Source organism: Symphalangus syndactylus, chromosome 1 (assembly GCF_028878055.3).
Source record: "Symphalangus syndactylus isolate Jambi chromosome 1, NHGRI_mSymSyn1-v2.1_pri, whole genome shotgun sequence".
Lineage (NCBI taxonomy): Eukaryota > Metazoa > Chordata > Mammalia > Primates > Hylobatidae > Symphalangus > Symphalangus syndactylus.
In genome coordinates this window covers 60823923-60842004 of record NC_072423.2, presented here as the reverse complement: position 1 = coordinate 60842004, position 18082 = coordinate 60823923, and positions in this window count along the sequence as shown.

The following is an 18082-nucleotide window of genomic DNA, read 5'->3' as shown; positions in this document are numbered from 1 at the left end:
ACACCCGGCCAATAAATCCATTTTTTAAGTGTGTGAATGAAAAAGAAAGGACAGTTATATAACCCAAGGTTCAGAGTAGGAGGAGGAAGAGGAGGAGACAATGGACCACAAAAGAGGGCCACAGAGACCACAGGCCAGAAAGAAACTTAGGCCAAGCTCGGTGGCTCACACCTGTAATCCCAGCACTTTGAGAGGCCGAGGTGGGTGGATCACTTGAGATCAGGAGTTCGAGACCAGCCTGACCAACATGGTGAAACCCTATCTCTACTAAAAATACAAAAATTAGCCGAGCATGGTGGCGGGCGCCCATAATCTCAGCTACTCGGAAGGCTGAGGCAGGAGAATTGCTTGAACCCGGGAGGCGGAGGTTGCAGTGAGCAGAGATCACGCCACTGCACTCCAAGCTGGGTGACAGAGCAAAACTCTTTCTCAAAAAAAAAAAAAAAAAAAAGAAGAAGTAAACTTAGCCTGGAGAAAAGTGCAAAGACAGAAACACATCTACTGTGCTGTATTCAAAACAAAGAAGTGAAAAATAAAAGGAATACTATCTTTGGTTGGTGAAGATGTGCAATATTGTCAGGTGGTACAAAACAAACTGCTTTTACTTTGCACTCATCTTTACCAAGAAGGGCGATCATCAAACAGAAAACAGAAGAATAGACATAATTAAGATACAACCAAAGAGTAAGATTACGGAGATAATAGGAAAATTGTAACTTGGCTCAGATAATTACTCCCAGGAGAAACAGTTTGCAAATACAACTGGAGAACCACTTCCAGTAATTTGTTTAAAATCTTATAGAACCAGAGAAGCCAAAAAACTACAGATAGGCAAAAAAAATGATTTTTAAATAGTAAATGCTTGATAAATCTTGATACTGATACTCAACTAAATCATCTAATGGATAATCAAACAGATGATTGGTAAGCATTTTGAGAGAAGAAATTATCATCACTAGGAACCAAAATGGGTTCACTTAAGAAGATGTTAGGCCAAACAAATTTTATTTATTTCTTTAAAAAGTGACTGCATTGGTAAATTAGAAGATGCTAGAAGCATACTTATAAGATCTAGAAATTAGAACTGAAATAATTATTTTTTATTTTATATATAGACTAGAGGGATAGGACTTGAGAGAAGTGCTATCTTCAAGTGTTTCAAAGACTATCGTGGTAAAGAAAATATGGTTCATCACATGGACACAGGGAGAGGAACATCACACACCGGGGCCTGTCGGGCAGTGTGGGGAAGAGGAGGGAGAGCATGACAACAAATACCTAATGCATGCAGGGCTTAGAACCTAGATGAAGGGTTGATAGGTGCAGCAAACCACCATGGCACATATATAGCTACGTAACAAACCTGCATGTTCTGCACATGTATCCCAGAACTTAAAGTAAAATTAAAAATAAATAAATAAATAAAAGAAAATATGGTTCATGTACAGCATGGAATACCATACAGCCATAATAAAGAATGAAGTTATGCCCTTTGCAGCAGCGTGGATAAGACTGGAGGCCATCATCCGTAGCAAACTAATGCAGGAACAGAAAATCAAACACCACATGTTTTCACAAGCAGGAACTAAGCATTGGGCACAGATGGATATAAATATGGGAACAATAGACACTGTGGACTACTAGAGGGTGGAGAGACAGGGGTGGGTTGAAAAAACTACCTATCAGGTCCCATGCTCACTACCAGAGTGACAGGATTTATGCTCCAAACCCCAGCATCAGGCAATATTTTCATGTAACAAATCTGCACATGTACCATGTATTACAAGGAGTTAAAATTACTGAGCATTGCTGCACCCTTCAAATCTAAGCCCAAATGACTTGAGGAATCTCTCTGATTACTCGGGTTTAGAGTTGAAATCCTTGCTATATGTTGCTGTAACACATTAACATTTCCACGATTGTAGTGTTTTTGTCAGAATGTATTATGATTGCTTGTTTAATTGCCAACCTCTCCAGTGGGATGTAAGATCCATAAAGCAAGGATCAAATCTATCTTTTCGGTTTGTTTTATCCCCAGGGTCTAATACCAGAACCCATACATGGAAAGTGCTTTATAAATACTTGCCAGTGGAATGAATGGATGAGAAAGTAAAGGAATTTTCAAAATTTGTGCTTCACAACGATGTGGTTTTCATCTCAATATCAGGAGGAACTGTCTTATAATTAGGAAAGAAATTATAAATTCCTCATTCTAAAAGTGTTCAAGAAGAATATGAAAACCAAATGATCCATACAGCGTTCCATACAGTGGAATGGAAGTTCAATTAGATGGCCTCTAAACTCCCTTCTAACTCTACTCTAAATTCAAAGCCATATCACCTTTTAACATAAAATTAAAGTGCACAGCCCCAGAATTCCAGAGGCACAATAGCTGCGCTTAACAGTGAGCTCCTGAGGTCTGGTTTTATTCTTTTGGTGCCTTCTACCTTGCCTAGAACAGAGCTTTGCCCAAGCTGACAGTTAATAACTGTTGATAAATAAATGGCTGCAATAAATGTAGATTGTTTCTGAAATGAAAACAACAATGAATATATTCAGTCTGACCATCTTATTTCACAAAAAGAAATTATTTCCCAAAGATTGAGGTGACTTCTCAAAAGTCATCCAGCTACTTGGGGACACAGCCAAGACTTTACACAGTTTACTGCTATTTCCACCAGTCTAGGTTGCCTTAAAGACTCTTTACGGAAACAACTGAGGACAAAAAACCCAAGGACTCAAGACATCTAGACCATTTGGGGACATCAAAAGCATCTCTATAGTGAAAAACCAAGGGATCAAATCATCACGGTAGTAAATCCAAGAGGGATGTTCACCAGCATCAGAAGAGATAGCACAGAGAACCAGAGGTTCATTGCATTTCCAGATGATCCATACAGTGTTTTGTACAGTGAAATCGAAGTTCAATTCAATGGCCTCTGATCATTGCATTTCCTAAGGTAAATTAGGGATAGACAAAATAAAAATAACAATAGCATCACATGTTAAGGCTCTCCTCAAAGGGCTGAGCCAACTCATTAAAGTTCAGTGTCTATAACTCTACAACATAAAGAAAAGTGGGCAAGTTACTGTCACTTGGTTACCTTGGTCAAATAAAAATTCAGATGTAGAATGTAATAAAGGAGATTTTTTTGGCCTGGTTCTCTGCATATACATATAATTAACATATATCATGACGATCAATTTTAGGGCCTTTCTTATTTCTACTGCTGGTCTCTATTAATCTAAGTCACAAAAAAAATAGGAAATCATTATGAGACTTTGCACTCTGTAGTTACAGTCCATAGGTCCAGGATCAACAGAACAGTTTTACCCAGCAGTATTTCCTAGGACGACATGCTCTTTGTTTCCTTTTGTAGAACTATTTGATAAAATGACAAACTGTTGCATTTGTCCATTCAAAGGATATTCAGAGAGTACCCATTGCATGGTGGCCACTTTGATGACATACACTGCAAAACATAGTCCCCTTAATAGTCAAGAAGGCCAGAACCAAGGACCGGGTACTGTGGTCATTGCTTCATTAGCAGTAGATCGGGTTCTATGGGAATCCAAACAAAGGGGAACAGGGCCTGCCAGAGGAGCTGATGCTGGAGAGGAATCTTGAATTGACAGTAGAAGTTAGCTGGCCAGACAATGGGTCACCATTGTTTCTGGCATAAGGCAGAGCATTTGCAAAGGCACAGTCATGGCAGGAACTGCAGGCAATCTGGTGTGGCTGAAGTTTGTGGATCATTGAAAGGAGGTGCTCTAACCACTCTGGTCATTTAGCTTGGAACAGGGACAGTCAAGGACTTTTTCCTACTCTTTATCCTCCCTGTCTCTATGTGTGTCAGGCTCTCCCTCATGCTCTCCAGAGGTATTACAATAACTTCCTAACTATGCTCCCTCCTGCCAATCTTTCTTTCCACTTTTCAATGCGTCCTCTACACTTCAAAAGATTTCACTTTCCAGAATGCAAATCTGATCGTGTCATTCTCCAATTCAATCTTTGCCTATGAGATAAAGTCCAAATTTCTTGGTGCAGAGCATGAACATTTTCCATTCTGGCCTCTTGCCTTTCTAACTTGATTTGCTAACTCTTCCCACCTCACAGCTGAAAATGCAGCCTGGTAATGCATACATACACAACATCCCCTCACATCCTCACCTCCTCACACCTCTGACCTTTGTACCTAGTGTTTCCTCTGCCTGAAATGCTTTTCATGGAGAGAGATCCAACTCACCTTCAGTAAAGCCTTTCCCCACATGACTACAAAGTCCTTCCTCCATCTCCCCATAGTCCTCTATACAAATCTCTACTCATCAATTTGCACAATATATTTGGTCTTTGTAACTTCCCCACCCAGAGGATCATCCATATCTCAGTTTTCTTTGACTTACCATTACCCTTCAGAATTACCCAGTACTTGGCAAACAATAGATCCTTGAGGTTTGTTAAATGAATAAATGAGCCACTATTTCTTCATATTGAAATTGAAACCCCTCCTCAGTTTGACTTTTTGTTTAGACCCATCATCACCTATGTCTGAACATGGACAACGTTCCATCTCTCCCCTTTGATTTACACTTCTTGCAGGCCTTGCCTCACCTGTCAAACACCTGTTTTTTCCAAATCATGGTCTCCAAAAGCACCTGAAAGTCCTCCAATGCTGTGAGGATTCATCAGTCATGCAAAACACTCTACGGGTAAATAGTCACAAACACCTTCATTAAAAATAACCTGTGCATGTTTTACACATCTGATGATGATGTGTAATTTTGAGTGTGAAAATTAAGGTGAAGCATATCTCATAGTGTTTCCAAAAACAAAAAAAAGAATTAGAGAAAAATGGCCTAAAAGTTAGTTCTTCCTGCCCTGGGATAAATGAATGTGTATAAACAGGAAAACCATAAGGAGTCCATACACTGATGTTCCAAGGAAGAGGGGAAGGGACACTTGTTCACTTTGTGGAGAATCAGCAGGAAGAAATCACACTGGCCTGCTGTTTATTCCTGTTCCTTCATGTGAACTGGCCCAGAATCCCTCCATTGTCCAAGGGAACAGATAGTAGGGAAGGGGAGTATTTACATGAAATTCCTGTGACAAAATTAAATCCGAAATTCACATCCTAATTTCACAACTCTTTCCCAGAACGTGGAAAAATACGCTGAGGCATTGATGGTTCAAAAGACTGAGTGGCTTCTGTAAAAGGTAGACTCAATATTGTGCGAATATAGATATAGATATAAATATATATGAAATGGAAATTAATGTACTATTTGAAGGTAATCAGCCTTTCCACAATTATTTCATGGTCATGGATTTTGTGTTGATGCTGGTTAATTAGCCAAATATGAATTATAATGTATATTTTAAGTAAGTGTGCATGCATATTAAAGGATTTTTCCCTTTATTTCATTATGAAGCAACTCATTTGATGTGGCTCTGCATAAAACTCTAATACACATCAAAAAGCAATCAACAAACTCGTTGAGTACATCAAGCAGGATAATTTAGATGGTTTTTAATCATGGTTATGAAAATATAATTAGGTGGTTTCATGTTTGCTGTTGAGTACATGTAAGGAAAAGTGATTCTCCAAATAGAAACTGTGGGCAATATTACACAGAAACCACAAGAGAACTGCGTGCATGAGGCACAAGTGTCAGCACATGCTCACTCACACGTGCGTGTACACACACACACACACACACACAGAGTCCCTTTCTTCAACACATCAGCAGCTCTCATATTTAAAAAGAATATTATTTCTTTCATGGTGTCAAAAGAAATCTTATTTAATAAACTGATTATATAGAAGTAGGTTTGAAAAATGCATCCCTTTAATGTCATCATAAACTTTAGCCGTTGCCTGCAATTTAAAACAAATCCTCCCTGCCATAGCCCCTACAGAAAAAGAGTGGGGAGGCTCATCAGGGCTGAAGCAGCTCATGTGTCATTAGTGACCACTGGGAGTTGGCACAGTCGTGGATCTGCACAGCTAAATGATTGTGCACTCATGGCTTTTGGTAATCCATTTGAAATAAACCTGATATTTATCTATCTCCAATCACCCAGTTTAGAAGTCAAAGTATCTGTAAGTTCTCACGCAGACGGATGAATCACACACAAGCAAACTGCTGTATCATGCCCACCTATCCAGGCATCCCCTACCACGGCCAGGAGAGATCACATGAGGGACTTGAGGGACTCCATTCCCCCTGTCCCCCATGGTCTCTCTTGCTCCAGAGTTCCCTGGTGGGCTCTCCCAAGCCACATTTTGTTTTTTTCCCTGTGCAGACAGAGTTGATTACTGGCCCTCTTAGAAAAATTCATCCTTCCTAGTCCATCTCAGAAATCATGTACAGGAACCTCAGGTTGTGCTTGGAAGTAATTTGGTCACCAGCAAGCTGGCCCCTTTTGTTGAGAAATTCAAAGAGTTGCAGCACCATGACTTTAACGAAGCCACAATTAGAGTGGCTTTCTTCCAGCACTGTGTGTAATCTGTTTTACCACAGAAATACAAAGTTGCTGTCTATGCACACAATTTTAGCATTTCTGGTTTTTATGCCATCTTACTTACAAGAAACTCCCAGCTGTTATAATTTGTCTCATCCATCGCTCTCTTGTAGAGCCAGCCTTTGTTCCTTTTTTTCAGTGCCAGGGACTTGCTGGGTTTCACCTGATGTGATTTGTCCAGGCATTAATAATGCATCTTCAAGATGCAAGATGCATGAATTCCTTTAGTAACGGATCTGCTGGCAGAGGGCTGTATTGTATTGTACAGTTTTGCTGCAAAAAAGGTAAGGCAAGGGACAAAAGGAAGGTCATCAGCCTTGGGAGTGAGGGTACCAGTTGTTTCAGAAGGTCATTGCAACCAGCTCATAGTAAAGGCAAGGGCATGCTGAGGATAATAAACATTCGACCAACAATTCCTTTTTTAAAAAAAAAGTTATTGCCAAATCTGCAACTCATAACTCATCCCTATAAATGAAAGTGAGCTGCACATTCAGATGACTATTCAGGAAGTCCAGGATGCTGTCTATCTTCATGTCTTACTTGGTCTATCAAAGGATATTTCCTACTTATAGATCCTCATTCTCCCTTTGGATTTTGGAGCACACTCCAGCTACCTTCTCAGTGGCCTTGATGTGATTGTTGTTAGTGCTACTCATATGCATTTTTTATCATCTTGCATTTGTAAAGAGCTTGTATTTTCAAGCTGCTTTATAATCATTAATAAGTTATTTCTCACAATTATCCCAAAAAGTAGGGCAGAGTTCTTTTCTTGATGTCATAGTTAAGGAAAAAGAAGTGCAGAGAGGTCATAATGCCTAAAGTTCTCAGGGAGTATGCATTCCAAAGTTAGAATAAGGTCACACTTAGAGGGCCACCCTACCTCCAACACCAAACAGCTACCTCTAGAGTGGGAATGGGAACAACAGAAAGCAGAATGTGGAACTCAATTAGAAATAACCAGGTTGCTTAGTGGACACATTCGTAAACCCTTCAGAAAATAATACTGCTTCAGGTGACCAGGTTTTGAACTCAAGGTTAGCAGTGCTACCTGGCTCCAACATCATAGGCTTTCTTAAGAAATCATGAATTGCCTATGTAATGTTGAAATCAAAAAGTTCAGCCATGGACTGAAACGGTAGCTTGTGCAGATGATCATTTAACTTCCAGTTTCTGTGAGGACTCCTGACAAGATCTGTCAATATTCAACCGAACCACACTTTCTGTACAGTCAGTAGAGTAGGTTCACCTGCCTCCTCCTCTCATTCTCGCAACTGCCAACCTCCCACCCCCCCAAAAAAAATTTCATTTAATCAATAACATTTGCTTTCAGGGCAGCTCTCCTTTACTGCTGTTCCATCTCTGTCTGGGTTACCATAGCAACTATTCTCGGAGCAGTGTGATACCCAGTTTATACATTTCAGCCCTGTCACATGACTGACTACCTGCTTCTACTTTAATCATTGCTGGAGGGAACACTCAAAAAGTGGCTGCTTCCTGCTTCCTGTTGCAGTCCACCAAACTGCCCTCATGTTTTACATTTCCTCCCTCAACCTAGAAAACACGTGTTAATTGTGCTGACTTCCAAAGCAGAGAAGAGGGAAGGCTACTGGGGTCGGTGGGAGTACCCAGATTGCTAGAATTAGCAGAGCCTTCCAGGCCCTACAGCCAAATTCTCCTTTTTCCCTGTAGAGATACTTTTGTATTTAGCAGGCCCGCTTTCTAAGACCTTAATTGTAGAGGAAAAGATGTGTCTGACCTCATCCTAGCCTGAGATCCATCTTCCAGCGGCCCCATGACCTTCGAACACTCGTCTCCATTCATGTGGCCATTTCGTGGGCCCCCTGCAAGGCAAGGCCAGGAACTAGGGACCTCAGGAGCCTCCCTTGTTGCAACTTTGAGGGGTCTGTTTAAATCACATTATAAAGCTAATGAAACACAGCTAATGAAGCACAGATGTCCTATCAGATTTGGAGCTCTGAGTCCCCATAAAAGCCCAGTAAAAATAAATGAAAGGAGCCTTGTATCCATGGAAATGGGCAGCTCACATGCTAATCCTTCCCCTCACCCATTTATGAGTTCATTACCATTTCTAATTCCAGGGCTTCTGAAAGCATTTGTGGCTTCTGGGTCAGTCATTTCCTGGAACTCATGGCAGGCTGGGCTCGAACATCCTTGGCTTGGCCCCTTTATTCACAGACAGAGGAAAGTAAAGAGGTGTATATTGCTTATCAGTTGCACAAGCTCCTGGTTACCTTTTTTCCTTCTGAGATGCGGGGATGAATCTAGAGTCCTGTGTCCTCCTGAGACCTAGCAGAAGGATTTCCATGACCAGGCTCCTATGTCTGTCGGGAATAGCAGTGGTGAACCAGATTGGGAGTGGTCTGATACCAAACAGCTTTTCTGTTACAGAGTCAGTTACACCCCACACTCATCATCTTTCAACTAACACAATATTCCTTCATTAAATGGAGTTGATTTCAGCTACCATTATACAGTTACTATTATATGATAAGGTAATGAAGAAAAGTAACAAAAGGGGGTAATTTTATTGGGAAATAGGGTTAGACTGAATCAAGGCACTCCCTGGAATGACGGGCGTGGGCAGGACACTTAGGGAGCTCTAAGAAGCACCATGAGGACATCAGCTACCCAGGGGTGGAGGGTCCAAGGACAGCAAACATGATACAAAAAGAAGAAGAAAAGGAGCATAGAGCATCTTCAGAAACAAGACCTGCCTCTCTCACAAATTTGGCTCAATGAGATAATTGAGCGGCTTCTTAGGAAATAGGACAAGGGATAATGGGGCCTCTGCCCATCAGAGACCTTGCTTCCTATAATTTTTTGGCTACTGGATAATGTTCATTCTCTTTCTTGGGTATTTTTTGTTGTTGTTGTTTGTTTGTTTGTTTTGAGATGGAGTTTCACTCTTGTTGCCCAGGCTGGAGCTGCAATGGCACGATCTCAGCTCACCACAACCTCCACCTCCCAGGTTCAAGCAGTTCTCCTGCCTCAGCCTCCCGAGTAGCTGGGATTGCCGTCATGTGCCACCATGCCCAGCTAATTTTGTATTTTTAGTAGAGACAGGGTTTCTCCATGTTGGTCATGTTGGTCAGGCTGGTCTTGAACTCCCAACTTCAGGTGATCCACCGGCCTCGGCCTCCCAAAGTGCTGGGATTACAGGTGTGAGCCACCGTGCCTGGCTCTTTCTTGGGTATTTGTTTATAGAAATAGGTATTTCATGTTGGAGCCAAAGTGATTCTCTCAGGGAGGCCCTTGGGGGATAAATCTCCACGTTTTATTTTTGAAATATAATTTTAGAATTTTAAATTCTCAAAGATGTATTCTGAAGGAAGAGAACATGTTCTCAATTTAAAAGTAAATATCTGAGTGTCAGTAATACCTTGCATTAATGTTCTCCCTTTAAGAGAGTAATTGTACTTCTCTATCACTTAATCAGCCCCAGAAACTGAGGATAAGAGATGTTAGAGATGAGGAAACTGAGGCACAAGGAATAGAGAGACTTTCCTGGAGCCAGGCATTATCACAAGCACTAGAACTGAGGTTCCTTGTGATACATTTCAGACCCCAAGGAAGGAAGCTATAAGCCCTAGACATTTTTCCAAAACAATCAATTTTGTTCATCCTAATAGCTGAAAAATGAATGCTTTGTAAAAATGGTCCAAGAAATTAAAGCTTAGGCTTGTGATTATTACAGTGATTTGTCAGTGGTAGTGTATGATTTTTGGAAGAGCACCAGCTGTATTAACAAGAGAATAAGAGTGCAGTTCATTTTTCATTTACCTAATATAGATATCCTTGACTCACCAAAGAAAGAGCTAAAAAGAAGTGATAAAACACCAGCGATGGAGCAACGTAAGTGATTTCATGGAAAATGATTTAATCCTTTCACCGCCTGCTAACACGAGAGATTTTTACCACTGACTTATGTGAACAACTGTCTGAACTGTCAGAAATAGAAACAACCCTAGCCAAAAAAAAAAAAAAAAAAAAACTGGAAGTTATGTGGGCAGCTAAGACCATTTAGCTACTCTCTCTACCATCCGACTCAGGGCCAGTGAGGGGGGAAATGTATCACAAAAATTAAACACAGTGACCTATATGTTGACAGGAAAGGTGTGGAAAGAGCTGACAGCTTATAATGAGAAAATGTGGGATGTGCTTCATGGATCAACAACCTGTTGCTCAGAACTTTCTTCTCCCAGTTAAGACAAAGCAGCTAGACTTCAGCAGGCAACCTAATTTCCCAGCCCAAGCCAGCTTCCCAGCTGTCCTGGAGTTCTTTGGCTCACACTGTTTCTCCTTTCTAATCACTGTCCTTTTTTCTTCCTTAGCATTTTATTTAACACACCCTCTGTCACTCTTTTTTTTTTTTTTTAAGAGACGGGGTCTGGCTATGTTGTCCAGGCTGGAGTTCAGTGGCTATTCACAGGCATGATCCCTCTACTGATCAGCATGGGAGTTTTGACCTGTTTTGTTCCCAGCCTGGGCTAATTCACCTCTTCTTAAGCAACCTGGTGGTCCCTTGCTCCTGGGAGGTCACCATATCAATGCCAGATTCAGTGCAGACACCCGGCATAGCACACTACAGCCCAGAACTCTGGGCTCAAGTGATCCTCCAGTCTCAGCCTCCCCTCTTGAGTAGCTGGGACTGCAGGCCGGTGCCACCACACCCAGCCTCTGTCACTCTTAGTAACACGTTTCAGACAGAGTGGATTAGCCCAAATTCATAGAACATCCTACCTATTTAAGATGTTTAAGATAGAAGAATCTTCACTAAACAATTTCAAAAATGAAATCAAGACCAAAGTATTTGAATTATTTTAAAGCAAATTTAAGAAACTGCTGACATCATAAATTGAGAGACTTCCTATACTTGACGGAATGGATGCTTTGAAGTTAAAGAGTTGAGCATTTTAAGTTTCAGGTCTAAGAGTGAACTTTCGCTAATGCTGATGGCCCCAGCCAGAGGGTAGGCGTGTGATTTGGAGACATCAGGCGAGCAGTAGAAACCCATGCCTTGCACGGCTACCTTATCCTCATTAATGCTCTTTCCAAAGTTAACAAGAGTTGAGAAGACTTATCTTCTCAGTGATACAAATTAAGCTAATATTTTGCACTTTGGAACAAAGTCCTCAGGAATACCTCTCAAGCTAATAGCTCTGCATCTTAACATAAACCAGAAGTAACTCCATTCTATAGTAAAAGTGTGTTTCAAAGCCCTTGGCATCTCTTGTCTCAAGTGGGTCTTCATGATCCTACAGGGGAAGGAAAGTATTTTACAGATAAGCTACCAGAGTTGAACGGCATCTGATGGCCCCACAAAAAGCTGGGGCAGATTTGCTCCAGAATCCAGATCTGCCAGTGCCTGATCTCTGCTCTATGTGTGGCCACATCTTTCTAAGATCTCATACTCAAATAATACATCAGTTTGATCCGCTGACCCAGTGTCCCTACTTCTTTTGGAGAAGTATGACTAATATGTAATTGAGTGGGCCGGGTGTGGTGGCTCACGCCTGTAATCCCAGCACTTTGGGAGACCGAGATGGGCAGATCACCTGAGGTCAGAAGTTTGAGACCAGCCTGGCCAACATGGTGGAAAAAAAAAAAAAAAAATATATATATATATATATAATTGAGTAACTAAAGTAGCAGATTCCTCAAAACTACATCTTGAAAACGTAGTGCTTATTCTTGGATTAGAAATAAAGTTATCTCTTGCTTTCTTCAAAAGTTGTAAGTAAATTTTATAACCAAAGAATTTTAATGATTAACTGAATAATTTAATCCAAGTCACTATAACCAAAAGAACACAGTACCAGGGGCTCTGAGTTTTACTCCTGATCTTACTACTGTGAGATTTCTAGGTATCAATTCTCTTCTTTGTAAAATAAGGGGATTAACCCAATTTATGCATAAGGTATCTTTCTTTAAGTGTAGATTTTTTGAATCTAAAATCTGTCTTTGGGGATATTAGGCTTTCTTCCTAAATGCTGTATCCATATTAATCCTGCTTCATTTTCCCTACTAAGAAAGAGCAAGCAGCACTTTCCTCTCTGTTCCCTCCCAAGAGCTCTCTGGGGAATAAGGAGGAGTCTCCTGGGTTTAAGCAGAGACTAGCAGCCTATGGTGCTCACATATCTATTCTGGAGCTCCAGAGGCCCTAAAGGGAAACCGGCCAAAGAAAGAGAAAAGGGGAACTGGTGCCTGAAAATGCATGGACAATTTCCCTGCCGGCTCCCCTCCCTGGGAGCATCCCTGTGCCCTTCCTCAAGGACTCCAGAAAGGCTTCTCTGTTAGCAGCCAGGTGATCTCTGGCCTCTTTGCAAGGACTCTGCTCTTCAGCTGGCGTGATGCCTACACACAAAGGACTGTAGGCAAAAAGGGAATCTGCTCAGCTCTGCACCAAGAAGGGCGACTTTCCAGACACACAGAGCCCAGAAGTAAATAATACCCTGCCACCTACAATTTCACAGGAATAATGAGGAAAATAATGAGTTAAGCATTATTACTTGGGCTCCTGTGCTTTGAAAAATAGTCTAGTGGTGATGACGATGATATACTCCATGACATTATAGATTGATATCAACCAATATTCACATGACTAATCAAGTAAGCATCTTATTAAGCAAAATTACTAAAATATATTTGGTAGAACTTTTTCCTCCATCTTCATGTTTGCCATGATAGCCCACTCTTATTATTATCTTGAGACTAAGAAAAATACATTTAAATATGCTATCTTGCTCATTTCTTTCACATACTAATCTAGCCAACAAATGTACTGATCATCCTCTTCATGCCAGGCACTGTGTTAAGAATGAGAGAAGGAAAGACAAAAACACACAGTGTCCGCCTTCAGAGACCACACTGTCTAAGAGGGCAACTGACATTAACAGCAACATAAGTGCTATGATAAAGATACTGCAAAATAGAGTGCCAGCTCCAGAGAAGGGAACTTTAACAGAGATGTATTTGAGAAAGAGAGACAAAGAACAAACACCATGCCATTTTAAAATAAACTATTTTCTTAGTAAATAGTTTAAAGGAAAGAAGAATCAGTGATTATGAGGGAAAGACCCTTGAAATAATGTGGACATGGAAATCTTCAGGTGTCATAGTTTGCACCTTCAGAGACAGGCTGGTGCACATAAGATATGCTATGAGATAGTATTGTGCTAGAGAGGGACACTAGAATTATGGTTATTCTGAATTTATTTATACAAGAAAATTCTTATCTTTCTACAAGTAACTTACCTGCTTGAAGAAAGGTGCAAATTAGCAGAACATTCTAAAGCCTTCTACAATGTGTTCTGATGCAGACTGGCGGAGGGTGCGGTGCCTGCCAAATAGACTCTAGGGAGGAAAATGTCCTGACGACCCCAAGGCTGTTTCTATAGGTCACACTTGCATTCCAGTCTTAAGCACACAGCTGACAGTGCCGCAGCCACACATTTGTGCCACATCAACGTCAAGTGGTGTCTGAGCAGGGCACTGTCATTGCTTGGACTGGCACAGGGTTTCCAACACTGTGTTGGTACAGCTTTGCTGCTAAGGCTTTACTCATTATTCCACCTTAGTCCTGATGCCCGCCAGAACCATGCATACCTAGTACCCATCGTCTCCTTTCCCTTCCTCCTGCCAAACGTGTCCTTTCTTCCACCCAAAGGGTAAAAAGCAGTCCGGCCACCGTTTCTACCATTGAAGTCTAGGAACATGCACCCTCCTGTTTTTGCTTTGTTTTGCTTCAATAACCTCCCTCTCTTATCTCTTCTCTCCTTTTTCATCCTGTTTTTCTTATACTTTATCCCTCCATTCTTCCTCCTTACATCACTGTATAAAACAGCATATTCTTTACAAACCTATTTTCAGTTTTTTTATATCAAGACATCATCTACTTCCTGGTGTATATTCCCTCTAATGACTAAAGAAAGGTATCTCTTTGAACAAGCCATAGAAAATTTAAAAATCTATTTATACATGAGCAAAATGAGTTAAGTAAGGAGAAAAATAAAACCTCTTCCATTTAAGTCAAGGAAAGGATAAGAAATCATGTCATCAAGTATGACGATCATACCAGTAGTCCTTGCCGATACAAGAAGTCACAGAAAATAAATGAGATGGTAAATTGGAAGGAGACAAAACTGCAATTATTTGTATATGATGTTATTATCTACCCAGAAATCTAAAAAAATCAACTGGAAAACTGTTTTGATTAATGTAAGAGATAAATAAGATTGCCAGATACAAGATCAATATACATAAGCCACTAGCATCTTCATTTATCAACAATGTCCGCTTAGAAAATGTAATGAACAAAGGCTCTTATCATGATAACAGAAAAATGCTTAAGTTTAGACCTAATCATAATATGCTAAAAGGCTCAATATTTTATATGTAAAAATTCTCCCCAATTAACCTGTATATTAAAAACAACCAGAATAAACTTAACACACTGATTGTAAAGTTTATATAAAAGAGAAAGGATTTGTAAATATCCAAGAAAATTTAGAGAAAAAATAGCAAACCGAACTTGTGCTAACAAGTATTAGATATGTTATGTAGTTATAGAAATTAAAATGATGTGGTATTTGGGAAGGAGTATGCGCCAGCTCAAAAAAATAGAGAGGAATAAATACAAAATATCTCATATATATGTGAATTTAATACATACAGTCAATCAAGTATTTTAAATCAGTGGAGAAATATATGCAATAAATGACACTGGGGAAATTATGTCTTTACTTTGGAAGAAAACTTGATTCCTACATCACTCCATATACAAAAATAAATCTCAAGGCAGTTCAAGAACTAAACACAAAAAATATAGAAATATAGCAGAGGAAAATATGGGAGAAATTCTTTTATAATTTTGTGACTGCATATAGTCTACACAAAGAAAAAGATGGACAGATTGGAAATAATTTTAAAATTCTTTAAGATAAAATACATCACAACCAAAGCTAAAAGGCAAGCAACTTGAAGAATACATTTGCAATAAATGTGTTTCAGACAATAGATGAGTTTTTATAATAAACAAAGAGTTTTTATAAATCAATAATAAAGCAACCCAAGAGACAAAAAATGGACAAAGATACAGCTGATATTGATTGATAGGATCCTATTTGCCAGGCAGTATCTTAAGCACTTTTTATCTATTAACTCTATTAATTTGCATAATAATTCTTTTGGTCAGATACTATTATCATCTCCATTTGCAGACAAGCAAATTGAGACAAAGAGAAATTTAGGAACTTGTCCAGAGTTATCAGTTTGTAAATGCTATACTCAGGATTCAGATTTTTAAATTCTGATGCCAGAGACCAATTCAATGAAAAAGAAAACAAATAGCTAATAAACTTAAGAAAAGCAGTTCAACATTAGTAACTATCAGGGAAATGCAAACACTAAAACACAATAAGGTATTTTTACCTACCAGTCGTTGTTTTTTTTTTAAGTGGATTTATAAGACTAACATTACCAAGAGTGTTGGGAAACGTTTTCTCTCATCATCGGTTATTGGGGATGTCCCTTGGTATAGAATTTTTAGAGGGCAATTTAACAATATCCATAAACTTAAAAAAAAACTTATGCTTTGACTCAGAAACTTCATTTCTATCTCATAGAAATATCTGGACACGTGCCCAGAGATGTGCAAAGTGAAAAACTGAAAATAGCTTATATGTCCATCAATAAGGGGATGGTTAACAAAAATGATTATATATACAATCATAAATTGTATGTAGTGTAGCGGTTAAAAAGAGTGAGTTACATCTATAGGAAAGACATCTAAGATATATCATTAAGTGTAAAAAGCAAATCATAAGATAATATGTGTAATCTGATATCATATACAAACATGTCCACATTACATATTCATTTATTCACTCAACAACAACAAAATTAGCACCTACTACTTGCTAGGAACTGTTCTAGTCAGTGGAGATAAAGTAGTGGGCCAAGTAGACAAAGTCTCTCTTTCCTGGAGTTCACATTCTATTGGGCAGGCTGACAATAAACAAACAAGCAAACCAATAAAAGGCCAAAACAATTTAAATGGTGTGTTAGTTTTGCTTTATTGTCAGAACAAATTATTGCATACTTAGCAGCTTAAACAACCCAAATTTATCTCCCAATTCTGTAGGTCAAACGTTCAATCCAAGTTTTGCCCAGAAAGGGCAGCATTCCCTGGAGGCTCTAGGGAAAGATGTGTTTCCTTGCTCTTTCGAGTTGTTGCAGAATTCGGTTGCTTGTGGTTATAGGACTGTGGTGCCAGTTTCCTTGCTGGCTGTCAGCCAAGAACTATTCCCAGTTTCTAGAGGCCACCTGCATCCTTTGGCCTGGTGTCCCCCTGCCTCCATCTTCAAAGCCAGCAGTGGCAAATCAAGTCCTTCTCATGCTCTGAATCTCTTGCCCTTCTCTCTGACTCAGCCAGGAAAGGTTCACCACTTCTAAGGCCTTGTGTGATTAGATTGGACCCACCAGGATAATCCAGGATTATCTCCCTTCCTTTGGGTTCATACTTTTACTTGTATCACATTTGGTCCCCTTTGCCACAGAAGAGAACATATTCATCCACAGGTTTCAGGGATTAGGGCGTGGACATCTCTGTAGAGAAGGGAGCTTTATTCTGCCTACTACTGATGGTAATAAATGCCAGGAGGAAAACCAAAATAGTGACAGGTGAAGGTGATAATGAGGGGAGCTCACTTACATTGTGTCATCAGAGATGCCCTCCCTGAGGAAATGAAATGGGTGACCAGCAAGTGACCATCTAGATAGAGCATTCCAGGCATGCATTTAAATATACAGAAAAAGGCATGGAAAGCTACATATTAAACTATTCACATGCTGCCTCTGGAGAGAACACAACTCAAGAGTGGGAAAAGATAAAAGCTTTATCCTATAGCCTTCTATTTGTTTGGAAGTTTTACTTGTGTAATTTTTTAAATTATGCTTATAAAGAGTTAGAAACAGAAAAGGGAAATACATTTTGGGGGGGTCACAGTTAAAGCAAAGAGAGTTTAAGATTTAGGTACTAGTGAAAGTTAATATATTCTAAATTCTGACACACACAGTGAGAAAATAAAAATAAAACTTTGTCTTGGATTCTACGAAAGAATCTGTTCCAGAGGGCAGCAATAGATCAATACCCTCCTCTTCTGAGTCTTTAAGGAGAATACACTTGCCAATTAGACATTTTTACACATCAGCAACCTTGGAAACTTCTCCTGGCTATAACCTCTTTATTTTGCTTCGAAGTCCTAACTTGGTACTCATTTGCTGAGCTCTTACTCTGGATAGCTCACATTGTTTCATGTGGTTTTCCAAGGAGGACACTAAAAGCTTCTCTGAGAACGCAGGCAGGCAAAAGAAAAGTTATTTGAATGGGCTCTGCAGTGTAGCAATCTGTCACAGCAAAGGGGTGAGTCTTGCCGGAACGCATTTCTGCTACTCAAGACACAAACAAGGGAGAGATCACAGAAGGATACACGGAGGTGCCTGTCGGGGAGCTGAAGCGAGTGGCTTCAGGGAGACAAG